Source organism: Larus michahellis, chromosome 3 (assembly GCF_964199755.1).
Source record: "Larus michahellis chromosome 3, bLarMic1.1, whole genome shotgun sequence".
Classification (NCBI taxonomy): Eukaryota; Metazoa; Chordata; class Aves; order Charadriiformes; family Laridae; genus Larus; species Larus michahellis.
In genome coordinates, this window is record NC_133898.1 from 91,827,030 (window position 1) to 91,842,389 (window position 15,360).

Here is a 15,360-nt window from a genome sequence, read left to right on the forward strand (position 1 = left end):
GTATCAGCACTCTCCTGCTAATATCAAAGCCCTTCCAGGATGTGGAAGCACCATATATTCCCTTTTCTTCCCACCAGTCCTTCCAAGAGGCTAAACCTACTAGCTTGGCCATGATATCGGACTGCCCTCTCCAGCTGCTGTGTTCCTCATGTGCTAGAGTCTCACATCGGCAAGGTACCACTGTAACTGTCTTTTATGATCTCCTACATAACCTGGCTCAGTGGACGTCCTGGAAGTGATCAAAGGTCCACCTTTAAGTAAAATGCCATGAATGGTAAGTTTCCTGTGAGGGACAAACTACTTCAACCTTTGTTGAAGACATTGAAATCCAATGACTATTACACTCACAATAAGAAAATGCATCTTACTTTTATCTGAGTTTCCTTACTTCAGCTTCTACCCACTGTTTTTTCTGTTCATCTGCTAGAACAAAGAGCATTCTGCCATCAAATATCTGTCCTCATCTAGGTGATGGTAAGCAGTGACCAACCCTCTTCTCAGCCTTCTTTCCAATAAGCCAGATAGAGGGAGGCCCTGGAGACTTCCTAATGTTCCCAGATCTGTGATTTCACATTAGAAGTGTGTTGAAGCACATGTTGTTCATTTGCACCAGCTGAACAGCCAATCCCCCTATGACCTGACCTTAAACATTCTCTGTTATCATCTGCAGATGTCATCAGCAATGGGTTCTCCTTCCACAATATCAATAACATGTTCAGGAGAAACACAGCTTTTGCATAATGATTTGTATCTGTGCTTATAGATTGATCCCCAGCAGTCATTGAACACAAATCTAATGCTGTTTAGGCAGATCAGAACTAGGAGAGTAGGTCTTACATACAGGATGGAGGATCTTGTCTGGGAAGCAGTGATCCCAGACAGGACGTGAGACAAGGAAGCAGGTTGAACACAGGGTCTTTGGGATGCCGTGACCTTAGCTGGCCAATCTGATCCCCCTTTAAAGAGGAGAAAGGGCAGATCTTGCTTGTTCTGGAGGTAGAAATCTGGCAGGGCTAAGCCTGAAATCCTGCTTCCCAAATGGCTTCCCCTCAGGAACAACCCCTCCTACCTACAGACTGTAGACCAACCTGGACGTGCCCGGTGAGGTCTCCCCTGGCTTCTGAATCTGGACACGCTGTTCCAGATAGAAGGTGAATTCATCCAAGTTGCACCTCTCCTCCACCTTACAGCGTGTGGGGAGGCTGGCAGGAATGGCAAGAAGATCGAGAGGGAGGGAGGGAGGGAGGGAGGGAGGGAGGGAGGAGGGGATGTGTTAGTGCAACGTGACAGGAGTAGAAATTACAGGGCACCAAGCTCTGATGTCTCCCCTAATAACCTCTCAGAAACTGTTTTTCTGATTTCCTTTCCGGCACTGTCACACAACTGGATTAGATTTTGCTTACAGACAATCCAACCCAGGCTTCACCAAAACCTAAGGCTCTCTGAATAGGACATGCTGGAAGTTCGTTAGTGTAAGTTACACTTCAGCAAAGCTGAATGTTGCATAAAGCGCCTATTTTTTGACCAGTGTTGAATCTGAATGAACTCCTCTTTTGACTCAGCTTTCATTCCCTGGAATCTAAGGCCTTATGTCCCTGTTTTTTAAAGGGACTTAGTTCCCGTCTCACTGAAAGTGAAATCAGGGCTGAATAATTCTGTTGACTTGGGTGCTGTGCTGTGAACAGGAGATGTCTTTTAATGTAGCTCAAACTTCTTTTAAAAGTGTATCTAAGGAATAAAAGTGAATGATGAAGTTGTTCTTATGTATTCTTAGTGTTGCTGGGGAAACCATTTCCTGCCTGTATTTATCCCAATTCATCTCTGTTTTTTCAGGGAGGGGAGGTAAACCTTCCAAAATAAACAGACAATACTCTGAAATGAAGGTACTTATTATTGAGACAGGGTACCCCCAAGATACACAGCATGGGTTCTGGTACTTTTCCAGTCGAGGTCACTAGTTGAAATATATCCCAAATTAATAGCTTTTGAAAAAAAAAAATATCAATATAATGAATAGACAGTCTGTATTGCTGGTGGTCTGTGTCTAGTCCATCTTGGACAGGGCTGTACCTGGGGGGGAAAAAGGCATCAATCAGTATTGTTGTGTGCAGCTGGCCCTCAAAGTCTATTCCCACCTAGAGCTGGTTCTTCCAGACCGGACTTGACACACATCTGGAAAGCAATGCAGGGACTTGGCAACCCTGTGAGTAAGGAGAGGCACTTGTGGTGGGCTCACAGAAGCACTTGTGGTGCTCACAGAGCACCTTGCAGAGGATCTGATCCCCATACAGGACCCACAACACAACTGCCTGCCACAGACTGACGTAATGTGGCCAGGATCCTTGTTCCTCAGGAGTCCACTGAATATATCCTGAGAAAACACATCAGAGATGGAAAGAAACATGTGCAGCTGCCATTGGCTTGGTGGGATTGACTGCACCTGAGAAAGGGTGCCCACCTCCTTCTCTCTTCCCAAGGAGTCCAGTACTGAAGGGGGATGGTCAGACCCATGTTTATGCCATTAACCTAGAGCTCAGTTTCTCACATTTTATGTGCTCTACGACCTCACCCCATGAGAAGTGGGTAATTGCACTTCTCTACCTCACAGAGGGGTAAATACACAAAATACATAAAAGACTGAAACATCATCTTCTTGAGGACTAAAAACATACTTTAAGTGACATACTGCCCTGTGCTATCAAAAATGACAGTGCTGTAACTATCCTCCTTCCTTCTATCCCCAACAGACAATACATCACTCCCCTTGCACTTCACAAGTCCCTGGCAGCAAGCAGCTCTCTTGAATGGGATTCCCCTTTCTGGAGATCTGGAGATCCACCTTGTCCTGGAGAAAGAAAAATAGCCCTGGGGCCCTCAGCCAGCGATATGCACACAAGTCCCATGCAGAGCCAATGGGCTGGCGTCCGACATGCGGCACATCATGATGTACAATGAGAAAGCACAAGCATGAGGAACAGGATGCTGCCGCACACTTGCCACAGGCGTTCCCTTTGGGGCCACCAGGGAGTAACTGTGGAAGCCAAAACCCACAGTGATGAGGCCAGCAGGAGGGAAAGCAGGGTGGAGAAAAAGGTAACCGCGCTTGCCCTCCTCGTCTCTGTTCAGATGTTAATATCTCCCTGCTGTGTTTTCCATTTTGCTGTCTTAAACATTCCTCGTCATGTCAGAGCAAGAATTTAGTGGGAAAACCCTCATCAAGAAGATATATGCAAATACATTAAAATCGGAGCATATTACTAGAGACGTATGTTGTGGATCCCGTGGGTGTGTTTGGCCTGTAGCTTTTCAACTAGAGAGCGCTGGTTAGGGTGAAACCCTAACCCCATGAAAACCAAGGGCATTCTTCCAGTGACTCCAGTGGGCTGGGGATGCGGCTCCTCACGTTCGGTGCCTGAACGTTTCCACTGACGTGTGAAGGAGGTGGCTGGCCTGGCAGGCACCGTGCCTGGCCGCAGGGCTTTGCAGGACCCCGGGACAGGAAACGATGAGGGGGGGTGATGAAAGTTTGGGGAAGAACTGGGCCCTCACCCAGGACATCCTGCCATTTCTCTTTCTTTCCTAAAAGTGTGACCCAGCTTGCAACCGGATCCCTCCTGGGAAGACAACTGAAGCGGTGTTTTGAAAGATAAGCTCTTCTGTTTCTGAGAGGGTTTACTTCGTTTGTCCCAATTGCCAGATGACTTACACTATGTCTCATGCCAAAAGAAGAGTGCCGACAAAGGATTTAAATGATCAGCTTTTAAACCAACCTAAATGGAAAAGATAAAACAGCTTTATGGAGACAGGCCATCCGTCCGCAGATGTGACAGGCTGCGTTAAATTAGGCAGTCTCACCACACCCCTGCATTTGAGATAACTCTGAGAGATAGCTAAGCACATATTTAAACCCAAAACAAAAGCAAACACACAAAGCTGCTCTAAATTCTGGGCAGAGAAAATGGGCCGAGGGTGGAGTTGCCCGTGCATTTTCTGGGAGGGTGAGACTCCCTTCCCATGCCCTGGGCTGGTGATGGTGGCCCCTGGGGCATCGGCCTGGGGTTTTTACGGGGAATGAGCCACCAGGGGCAGGGGTGGCAGGGGAATTTCTCGTCCTGGCTTGCTACGAAAGGGAACATGCAGGGTGCTGCACTCTGCGCATCGTCTTGAGCACAGGGCGTGCACAGGGGGAAGGAGCAGGGAGGCAGCACATGGAAGCAGACCTGTTGGATTCACGGCAGAAAATGGAACTGCCTATATAGCTGTGCTGGCTCAGGGTGAGAAGAAAACATCGTGCTCCCCAGCCCATGGAGCCATCCTGGGCAAACTGGGGTGTGCACACAACTACTCCATCAGCAGAGACCTTTTGTCAGCTTATTTTCAAGGAGATCATAGTCGATAGCTGCAGCACAGACACCACTTTTGGACCCCTCGGCTGCACTGCCACCAAACCAGCCTTGCATATGCCTGGTACTCGAGGGCAGATCAGGAGTACTCGGCTCCTGGGACGTGGGTTACATCTCGGTCTTACACCCTGAGATTTGCGGGGGGAGTGAGGCACGGAGCTCTGCCAGAACTGTGCTGCCCCTCCGCAGCGCCAGCCTGGGCTGCCTCATCACCGCCTCGCTGGAGCCCAGGGGAGCGCCTGCATAAATGCCTAAGGGCTTAGGGACAGGCTGGGATCCTGATCCCAGCCTCAGCATTGGGACATACACAAGGAGAGAGCAGCAGGGCTTCTGGGGTTGAGTGAAGGACAGCAAAGTGGAGGCAGGAGGAAGGCTGGGGACAGGGCAAGGAGCTGGACCCAGGCATGTACTGAGTGTTGCAAGGCAGAAAAAACGCTGAGAATTGTCATGTGGGCAATCCCTGGAGAGGAAGCCTGACACATCCCGAACCCTCACTGTGTCTTACAAAAAGCCAAGCATGTTCGTGTAAGTAAACACAATTGACCTAACTTTATTGTACTTTGCACCTCCTACCTACAACAACCTGCACCACCGCAGCTATTTGGATCCAAAAAATTGTTTGGAAGGCTACATTTGACCCAGCTATAGCACTGATTTTTGTCCCAATGGGTTATACTAAGGAACTCTAATGCACACAGCGTAAATATTTTCAGTATATAATATTGAACTATTAAAAAGGCTTTTCTTTTGTGGTATTTAGAGTAGTCCTTAAATCAAGACCTAGTCTGTTTCTTGACAGTATTATCCCTGCGACTTTCTGCTGTTCGGTCGATGGAAGGATGAAGTATCATTAGGGCTTCTTGCCAACATGCAGTATGATGCAGTTAATTAAAGAAACATAAAGTTCATGTGTGATGCTAAAGATCACCTCCGTGCCTCTGAATGCACACTGGCATTAAATCAGCTGGGTAATGATGGGATAATTTTGTTCGCCATTTTAAGCTGAGGTTTATACAGTCCATTACAGGAAGGAAATGTCATCTTATGATTTAGCTGAAGGTGATGTCAGACTGTATGGTCTATAATTTAGGCCAGATTTCCAATAATATTTTGATTTGATGACTCTGAAGTATGAACTTGAATGGTCAGACACAGGGTGCCTAAAGAACCGGAGATGCCAGAGGAGAGGCTCTCAGCCTTGCTGCCCCTCTGCTGCCCCATGCACCTCTTCTAGCTGCCAAAACAGCTCCCTGGGGTGGCATTTGCTGGATTTGCACGGGTAATGGCTGGGTGCACACGGGCAAGAACTGAGCAACAGATGATAGGAAGCCTGAGAATAGGTGCGCCTCCTGCTCACATCTGCATCACTGAGAGAACACCAGCAGGAAAACTGTGGCTTTGAAATGAGCAAAGGCAGTATGGTAGAGTTACCCCTGGTAAACATAGGTCTGCAGAGAGACAGGCAACTACATCCAGAGCATCTGAGGTTTAATACAAAATGCTGTAAAAAACAAAAAAATGCTTGCATTGCTTCAGCACAGCAAATTTAAAGTTCTCTTTGAATAAAAAAAGCCAACAAAACTGCTCGGATGCCCATTTTACCAGTGTCCAGAACACAACTGGCCTGTGCTGCGAGTCAGGGAGAGCATTTCTAGGCCCATATTCCAGCCCCGTCATCCTCCGGGAAACACATGCCTTGGGACTTTTCTGGGTCGAGACCCCAGCTCTCGGCAGCGTTAACCATTTCAGGCTTCAATTCCCATTCACCGTTCCCATTTACCTGTCCTGCCAGCCTTGTACATCCCAACTCTCCAGTCTCTCGGGCTGTGAAGCCCAAAGTGTGAGCAAAACTCTGCAACGATGACCTGCTTGCAGAAGGTTGAGGGAACAGGAAAGATGAAAACCCGGGCAAGACGGGCCATGACTGGCTGCTGGACACTGCATCAGAGCAGGAATCACCAAAAACGGGAGTGTTTCCAGAAAGGGCACCAGCCATATCTTTCATTCCTGACACAGTTATGCAGCTGTTACTTAAGCCAGTCCTTGTCATGCCACAGTTCCCTGATAGTATCAGGAACAACACCGACATTTGTCAAAACAGGATGACATCTAAAGATAGCATTGAACCTAAGGGAAAGGAATTTAAAAGAAAACAAATCACCATGGTTACAGTGTAGGGTGAGAAAATTGTTCCCTGTGTATGGAAACCTGACTTGGGCGACCTTTGCTGAGAAGGACTCCTGAGACGGCACTACGATGTGCAGACCCAGCGAAAGGAAAACAAGGGAGTCTGAGCAACAAGCAAAGATATTTTAATGTTCAAGGTTGCACAGAGCAGCTGCGGCGAGTCAAACACCCCTGCGGTGCCCAAGGGCTCGGCCCAGGGGGCTCGGTGATTTGTAGCCCCAGCAACTGGACCCCACACACTGCTGCAGTGCTGGCAACGAAGGAGAACATGCCAAAACCTCCACTGCATGGCCAGGCGCCTCTACCAACCCATCCAAACACCCTGGCCAAGCCACAGCTCAGAGTCGTGATCCAGCAATGCACTGAAGGCAGCATTAGGGTGCCTAGCGCCAAGCCAAATGCCACACGGTGCAAAGCCTTGATAAATTAGCTCTGGCTACTCATGCTTGTTTAAAATCGTGGGTGGGTTAACCTCGTATGAGCGTGAGGGATGCTCAATGAGGCACCACTCACTCTCCCGTACTGTTCTGCCTCTCTGCTGCATCGCGTCCTCTCATGAGTGGCATAAAGGCACCATAAAGCCAGCGGCTCATCTGATAGCAATGTGGTCTTGCACCTGCTCTTGCCCAGTGCCTGTGGAATTCCAGTATGGATTCATAAAAGTGCTCAGTGCTTCCTGTGGCTTAGTGTGAGAAGCTGCCAAAGGCCAGAGCCTGCTTACCCATGTACCATCTCAGCTCTTGTCAAACTCCATGCATTGGCCAGTCTCTATGCACAAGCACTGAGTCTTTTGCTACAGTTCCACGGCTGTTTCTCACTCAGCCCCTGCCCCTGGCCAGAAGAAGGGGAACAGCAGGTGCAGGTCAGACCTTTCACAGTCACTCATTTATTCCTGCTGCCCCCAGCCCCGCAGTGCTGCTCGAGCCGCAGAAGCTTCGTGGCTTCCCTGGCCTTTTGGTGATCCTAGGCCTGACCTGGAGGACAGTTTCCACTGTATCCCTCAGCCTGAGAAGAAACGTTGCATCTTGCTACAACTCTGTGACCATCACCACGACCACTAGGCAAACAGCCCACATGTAAGTCTTCTGGCACAGATGCAAGCTGGATGTGCTACCAGAGTAGTGAAAACATAATAGAAACATTTGTCTACCCAGGCAAAACCAAAGAAAGTTCTTGGTCTTCTCTCCCCTGCCTGCAGCACACCTCTATTTCAAACCTTACAAGCACTCAAGTACCTAGGTATCCATCTTTCACCACCATGTGAAATGCTGAGACCCAAAACAGAAGGATGTTGATGTGGGAACTACTGGTACTATTTGTTCCTGAAACTCTTCCGAGCAACGTGGCCAAGAAAGTCCCGCTTTGGTGACTTCAAAGAGAAAGTCTGACCCGATCCCCTAGCTCCCGAATTTTTCATTTGATATTTTTGGGTGGTGTGGCCTTCTCTGCCAAGGCACCTTGTGGCAAGCTATGCTTGGATGGAGTTTCTGATAGTGTTTGCAATACTCCACAGGGGACGAATTTGCATAAAAGCATCACTTCCATGCTGAGCTCAAAATAGTGTCACATAACCAAACTGTGATGAAATTTGTTCTGATGATGTAATCCCAACCCTGTTAGGTAACACTGAAGGATGGCATTGCCATGGACACACAGATTTTGCAATCCTCCCTTTTCGAGCTTACTTATGCACTTTAAGTCAAATGCAGCTGAATTAGTCCCATTTTCAGTAAAGTGCATCTTTGTGTTTCTGACTGGTCTCTATCCTCTTACTACTAAGCAACAGTATATTCTTAAAGTTTTATTTTTACCGTACACAGGTAACAGACACAAGCAACAAGCTCAACATACAGAAGCAGTGATAAAATTACTGTACAGGATAGCAAACGTACAATTGCACCTTGCACCTCAGCCAGTGGGGGTGTCTCTGTGGTGTGAAGAAAGACAGCAAAGGTGCTTTAGCCCTCTAAAAAATACCTCTGTTAACACCAGCCAGTGATGTGACTGCTCTGGTGTCCCACATTCTTTCTCCCAAATGCTAAATCAGCATTTCAGCTATGTAGACATTGATTCTATGATTATTTTTTTTAAAAGTCAACAGTATAAAGCATCTGACTAAAATTCCCATCAGCTTTCACTTCCCACTCTTCTGACATCATCCTTTCAGTATCTCTGCAGCCATCACAGAGTCCAGAGAGGAAGACTGAACAAATGCAGAAGCAGACAATGAACTGTCCCAGAATTTCTTCATCTGTTGCAAATAAGTCAACCTGTAAAATGCAACAGAAAAGGACAAACTCCTTGCTATGTTTTTAATTTGCTACACACCTTCAAGACATGAGTTAAATCTACAAATGACTATACTGTATAGCAGAACCAAATGCATGACTGAGGTTACAAACTGATTTTATCGTTTACATGTGGCCACTGTGTAACATAAAGCACCCGACCATTTATTTCCCCAAACCAGTTACATCAGTACATCAGACGTCACTGGGTATTTTGCAGTTGGTTTTCATTTTTTTTCTCAGAACTATGTTGCAATATAGTTTTTAGCACGGAAATTTATCACAAGTATTTACAGTTGGTTGAAAGTTCAAAGGGGCAAGATAGGAATTCAGATTAACTGAAAATCCAAACAAATGTAAAGGAAAATGAGGATCGGATTCCAAAAACCTTCAAGTCTACATTGCAAGCCTAACAAATGTTCTTGATTTGTGTTGGTTGTTAAAGAAGTGTAAATTCCATGATAAATTGATGTAGCTCCTGGGATGAATAAAATCAATAATGTAATAACATTGAGTTAATACGATGCTGACGTTGACTGAGAATGAGTGCATAGAATTTGAGGTCTCCTTCCATGCACAAGGAGATATTAGTAAATCAGAGCCAGATTGCCAATTAAACCTTGTTACTTCAGGGCAGATGAATAACATAATGTGTGATGAAGAGAGTAGGCTGAGAGTAAAGCTATTCAGGTGTAAACTGAGTGTTCAGGGAGTCTATGATTCCTGAATGGGAGCATGTGAAGAAGTCAATAATGCCCTCAGAAGGCTCGCAGAACCTGATTGTTTCTGATGTCTTTTCACATAGTTATTTCTATACAGGCAAAGCCAGTGGGGATAGTTTGTAAGCAAAAGACCTTTACTCCAAGAAATGGGGCTCCAGTTCACAAATTAGTCTTTGCAATTTGTCTCCAATTTAAACATATATTATTGCGTTCCCTTAGCATATGGTGAAACTGGCTGATGAATGGGCTTGCTCCAGCTCCCAGCAGACCTGTTCCCTGGCCATGTTCAGGGTCTTTGCTGCTTATATTTTACTCCTCCCAGGGGTGGAGAGTCAACATTGAGTGAGCTCTAGTCTTCTCTGGATACCCTGCTGAGAGCAACCGACAGCTAACGCAAGGAATTTTTGGTTGGAGCATACTAACTTACAGTTCAAATCCCGACTAAGCTTTAGATAACTAGGAGTTACGAGAAAATGAACAAAAAACCCAAAACAAAATGAGTGTGTGCAACAGACTGAGCCAATGAAGCCTCATTTCTTATGTCTTTCTCTCTGTCCCTCTTTCCCCTTCTCTCCCTTTCCCCACTGGAATCCTCTGATAAGACTTCTGTCTCAGCAGAAGTGATATTTGAATTATTTGCTCTCCCAATTTTCTAGAAATTTAATGTAACTTTGGTATCGCTGAGGCTTCTACACTTAGCTGGAGCTGGGCATCAGGGTAAAAGTCACTGGGAGGGATGAAGAGGTACACGCACATACACAGGGCACGAACTGTAAGCTAGGTTTAAAAAAAATGAAGTGGATTTGTTTGGAAGCAGGGAAGGGAAAATGACTGTGGAAGCTCACAGTGCTGCCGGGTCTCGGCAATTACCTTTTGTACCAGGCGTGGGGAGACTGCAGGAGCAGCAAGATGACGGAAGTAACTTGCTCGCAGGTGTGCAGAAGGCCATCACAGAGCCAGACCTCAGGTTTCTCACTTCCAGCCCTACACCTTGAGAAAACACAAACAAAAGTGTCTCTTTTCCTATGGCTGTGAGACTTACACATCAGCTGGATGACTCCTCTGATAAAATATTTAGACATCTGTTCAGACAGATCACAACCTCACTGCCTAAAGAAAATCCCTCCCGGGCAAAGACCCCATCGCTGCCGCAATGAGCGATTCCCTTGTGCCTGGGGTTTGTGGCGGCCGCAGACTCTCTGTGATGGCTGTGCTGGGATCCATGCTGCACGCACCACTGGTGATGAATAATTACTTGACCAGTTACCAAATTCGTCAGACCGACTCCTATGCTTGTACACCCTTCCCAGATGTTTTGGACCGGACGATTTCACAGGATGACCATCTGACCTTGCTTCCACTTGATCCCCTGCAAGTTTGGTCACCTGCATCAGCAAAAAGGGGAGATGAACCCTACACGCTCCCCAGGATTTTCTGTCAGATACTGGTGTCTTCTAATTGCAATTCACTGCTGTGTCTAACTACAGAGGCTGATAAGTAATGAGAGAGGGAAGATGTCGGACATGAATGCCCTTGAAATAAGCTATTCTAATGATACCATATTGGGATCAGGAGAATCACATTATTCTCAAGTTTGTGTGAATGAACTGGGGCTATTTGGCAGTTCTGTAATTCATTCAGCTTTTTTTCCTCCGAGTAAAACACCGAACTCATTCATTATAGTTGGCTTCAGGGCTCTTGGGAGCCACCCTGAAAGCTCTCAATCTTCAGCATGGACAGCTAATCTGGACAAATAATTTCAAACAGTTTAACAAACAGTTTGACCCCCTAGGTAAAATAACCGAAGGTTAAAGGGACATCTTGGTGCGTATCTGTAGAGAATATAAATTGAGCTGTTTATTCCTTCTCTCTGGAGCCTGTGCAAGGTTCAAATTCAGTTTATAAGCTTATCACCAAAATTCATTTTATAGAGTACCTTAAACATAAACTCCCACTCAGTCCAATCAAAGCTCTTCCAGCATGAAGCAGCTGAGCTACAATCGGTTCCCTTGTTCAGTCAGCCAAGTCAATGCTCTTAATCAGTATAAAAACATTAGAAGTCAAATGGTGGTTTTTAATAAAACAGGTTTGATCAGCTTCCAAGGAGGTGGCGGAGGCCTATGGAAAGAAACATCCCTGCCTGCTCCTAGAAAATGCATGTGAGGCCTGTAAAGTGACAGACTCCCAGAAGACCCTGTGGCTCGCTGATGACTGACCTTGTTATCCTGCGAGGAGTGTGCACCCCCTCGCCCTTCACTCTAATCCACCTCCAGCCTGAACTCTTTGAGTTTCCTACTCCTGAAAACTCATTTATCTCAGCTCCTTCCACTGGATAATAATCAAACCCCTGGGCTTTGCCAGAGATCAAAGTATGATTGCTCCAGTTGTCTCAAAATCTATTGCTTCTTTAGATGCTGCTGTTGCTTATTCAGACAAAGCGACCTTAGGCTGCAAGGAAAGTCCACAGCAGCTGTGGATTAGAGACAGGGCAATGTTTAGGAAGTGATATACACAGTGAAGTATCCATCTGTCCTTCTGAGTGCTCGGTCAGTTGCTTAAGAGAGAGTGGGTGTACACCCAAGAGCACTGCACAGACACGGCTGTCCCCAACAGCAGCTTGTTAGTAGCACTCCTACAACTCTTTTCCAAGCACAGGCCCATAGATGACAGCCTCTGTTCAGTGGTCATGCCACATACGCCCAAACGTGCCCCACAGATGAGCACATCTGGCTGAAAGCTCTTTTGAACTTGTTGAACATACAGTCGATACTTCCAGTGGGAGAGAAGGAGCTCCCTGAAGCCCACACCCCTACAAAGCACAGACAGGGAGAAGAGCCACGTCCTGGGCTGTCTGGTGCAGGTCACTGATCACCCTGAGCACACCAGGAAATCAGCTATATTGCCAAAGGCTTCAGTGTGATTTGGGTTTGTCATACAGCTGGATCTCCCCACATTACAAAATGGAAGAATCAGGACAACATTGTCTTGTAATCAGGTCCCTGATGGTCTCCCAAGCTTCCTGATTTTTCTGTGCTCCAAATTATCTTACTCCAAGTCTCCAAGCACTGTCTGACAGAAACTATTTTGCTACCCAAAGAATAGCTCAGGTATGTGCCTCTACATGGCTGAAATAGAGATGATCAAGAAACATTCATGGCACAGACAGAAAGAAGCAATGGGGAAAATGAGGCTGTTTGTTAGAAAATAAAATTATTCTCTGGATTAGCTCCGAACTAAAAATATTTAGGGCCATAAAGCTAATGTGAATTAAATTCTGATCCATGCAATCAAGTTACAGTAAGAAGGCAGCAGGGCCATTTTATATTCATGTGCTGGGAAAAAGAAAAAAGAACTAACTAATGGAGATGCACTTCTGCATTCATGACGTCCTCTCCTCCCTCCAAAAGGCTGTTAATAGAATTGGGCAATAAAACCCATGCAACTGAGATGATTGTCTGAGGAAGACAGCTTACTGACAAGACTTATTCATACATGCAAGTCATCAGCAAACATTTCAACTAGGAAAACTAATGAAATTTGGCAGGAGGAGCCTTTTTTGCCTTTGGAACTATGCCTGAAATGAAGCATCACTAGCAGTCATCAGCTTTGTTGGACTATCCCAATGAGTTTAACCAGTGAAGCCATAATCTCTCTTCAGGATAATTTGAGCAGATTCTTCTCTCCCCAAGGAGCCATTAGGAGGCAGGAGGGATGTGTCCACACGCTGGTTGGTGCAGGGAGCTGATTGATAAGAAGGAACCTCCAACTAGGAAGTTGGAGTGGGGAAGGAGGATTTAACAGGAAATTTTCCTTTCCATTTATTTATATTTTGATGGCCTATGCATCTGCAGAGATTTGATCATTTAAAAAAAAAAACTCTAAATAAAAGACAGGAAAAGTACCCGACCCATCCTACCATTTTTTTTATGCATACTACCAATTTAGGCAAGTAGAATGACTCCCACAAAGACTGAATGACTGAGCCTTCTCCATTCACAAAATAAGAGCAAGAAGAAGAAAGGAGCTGAAGTTGTCAGAGATTCCACACTTTTGAAAATAGGAGCAGTTCTTTAAGTTCCTAACTACAGACTTGAGATGAAATTTTTACACCCACTTGTTTATCTGATGCCCTAGCAATATCCTGTGAGTAATCTTTAGCTTCAGGAGCTACACAGATCATGTATTTTCATCCTGATGTCACTACTGCTTTCATAAATAGAGCACAGTCCTGGGTTTTTTTCCAAATCTCCAGCAGACCGGATGGAGTTGAGGAGATGCACATGGAAGCCACACAAATCTCAAGAGCCTCTCCCCAGGCTGCTGGCTACCTGCTGATAAACCATCCTCTCTCCAACCATGTCACACAATGTCTGTAAATCTACAGAAGTCTACTAACTACGTCTAAGTGCTGCAGCCAGTGCTTTCTGTTATACAAAGTATTCAATCCAAAGGAAAAGGTAAGTGAATTACTAAAGAAATTGAAATGAAGCACTGTTATCTCTCATTTTTGCCTTGTTAAGTGCCCATCAAGCTTATCAGCTTTGCCTTGTTAAGTGCCATCAAGCTTATCATCCTCCTTGTGCATCCTCCTTTCTTATCACCACACAGTGACAGGCAACTCAGATTTTCTCTCTGCAAGCCTGATCGCCTTACCCATATCACTGATCTCACAGCCCTGACCAGGTGTGACCACCCACCCTGGCACCCACACAGCCCATTTCCATTTTGGTGCTTCTGCCCAGTTTCTTCCTGTTTGCTGTATTTGTGCTCAATTGTAACTGCCATGCTACTGAATCGCTGACAGAAACAGGACAGGAGTTGAGTCAGGAGATTTCTAGGAATAGTACATCTTTCTTGTGCTGCTGAATTGTCTCCCTCTGAAATGCTTGTGAATTAGGGATTTAAAGAAGCCATTTGTTATTGTATTCATCGAGCAAGATGCACCCTGATTCTGGATAATGAGATCTCCTCATTCAAATTCCTAAAAATGAAAAATAAATGCCTTGTTCTTATAGTTCCTTGTAATGTAATCAGTATCTGTGCGTGTACGATATCATTCACCTGTGTTTTTCACCTACAGTATACAGGAAATTATTATACAGAATAGTCGTTGCGTTGTGTTTGAAGACAGCAGCTGACAACCTGTTTGAGTTGATGTAAAGCCTGCCAACAAGACTTAGAGATGATAATTTCTGATGCACTGTTAACTCTTACTCACGATATTTATTGCGCTCTGTGTGAGATGACAGGTTTGATCCTGCACCTTTGAGAACAGTACAGGCTTTGTCATATATTTCAGAAGAAACAGGATGGGGGGGTATCATTCTTTCTTCATTTTTGTTTCAGCTAAGTGAGACAAATCATGGAAGACGACAACTGGAATAGTTCACTGTAAAGTCTTCATGCTTCCCATCTTATGCGGGTCACGAGTTGTTGATGTAGTGAACTAGTGACCTAGGTATCAATAGGACATTGAGAAATGTCCATGTCGAGTGATTTTATCTTTGTTTTACTACAGCATTTCTTGCATCTCCTCTACCAGACAGTGTTCATTGGTGTCTGAAGCAGGATACCAGACTTAATCAGTTTCACCTAGCATAGCAACCTCCAGCTTCCTACAAAGAAGGAGGGTGCATTTCTTCTTCTGCCTGCCAGACTGGATGCAGTGTCACCAGACTGCTTCCTCCTTGCAGCCTCCACAAAAGCAAGTCCACGCTTCCCATACTTGCAGCACTGTGCCACAGTCTGTCCCCTGCTCCG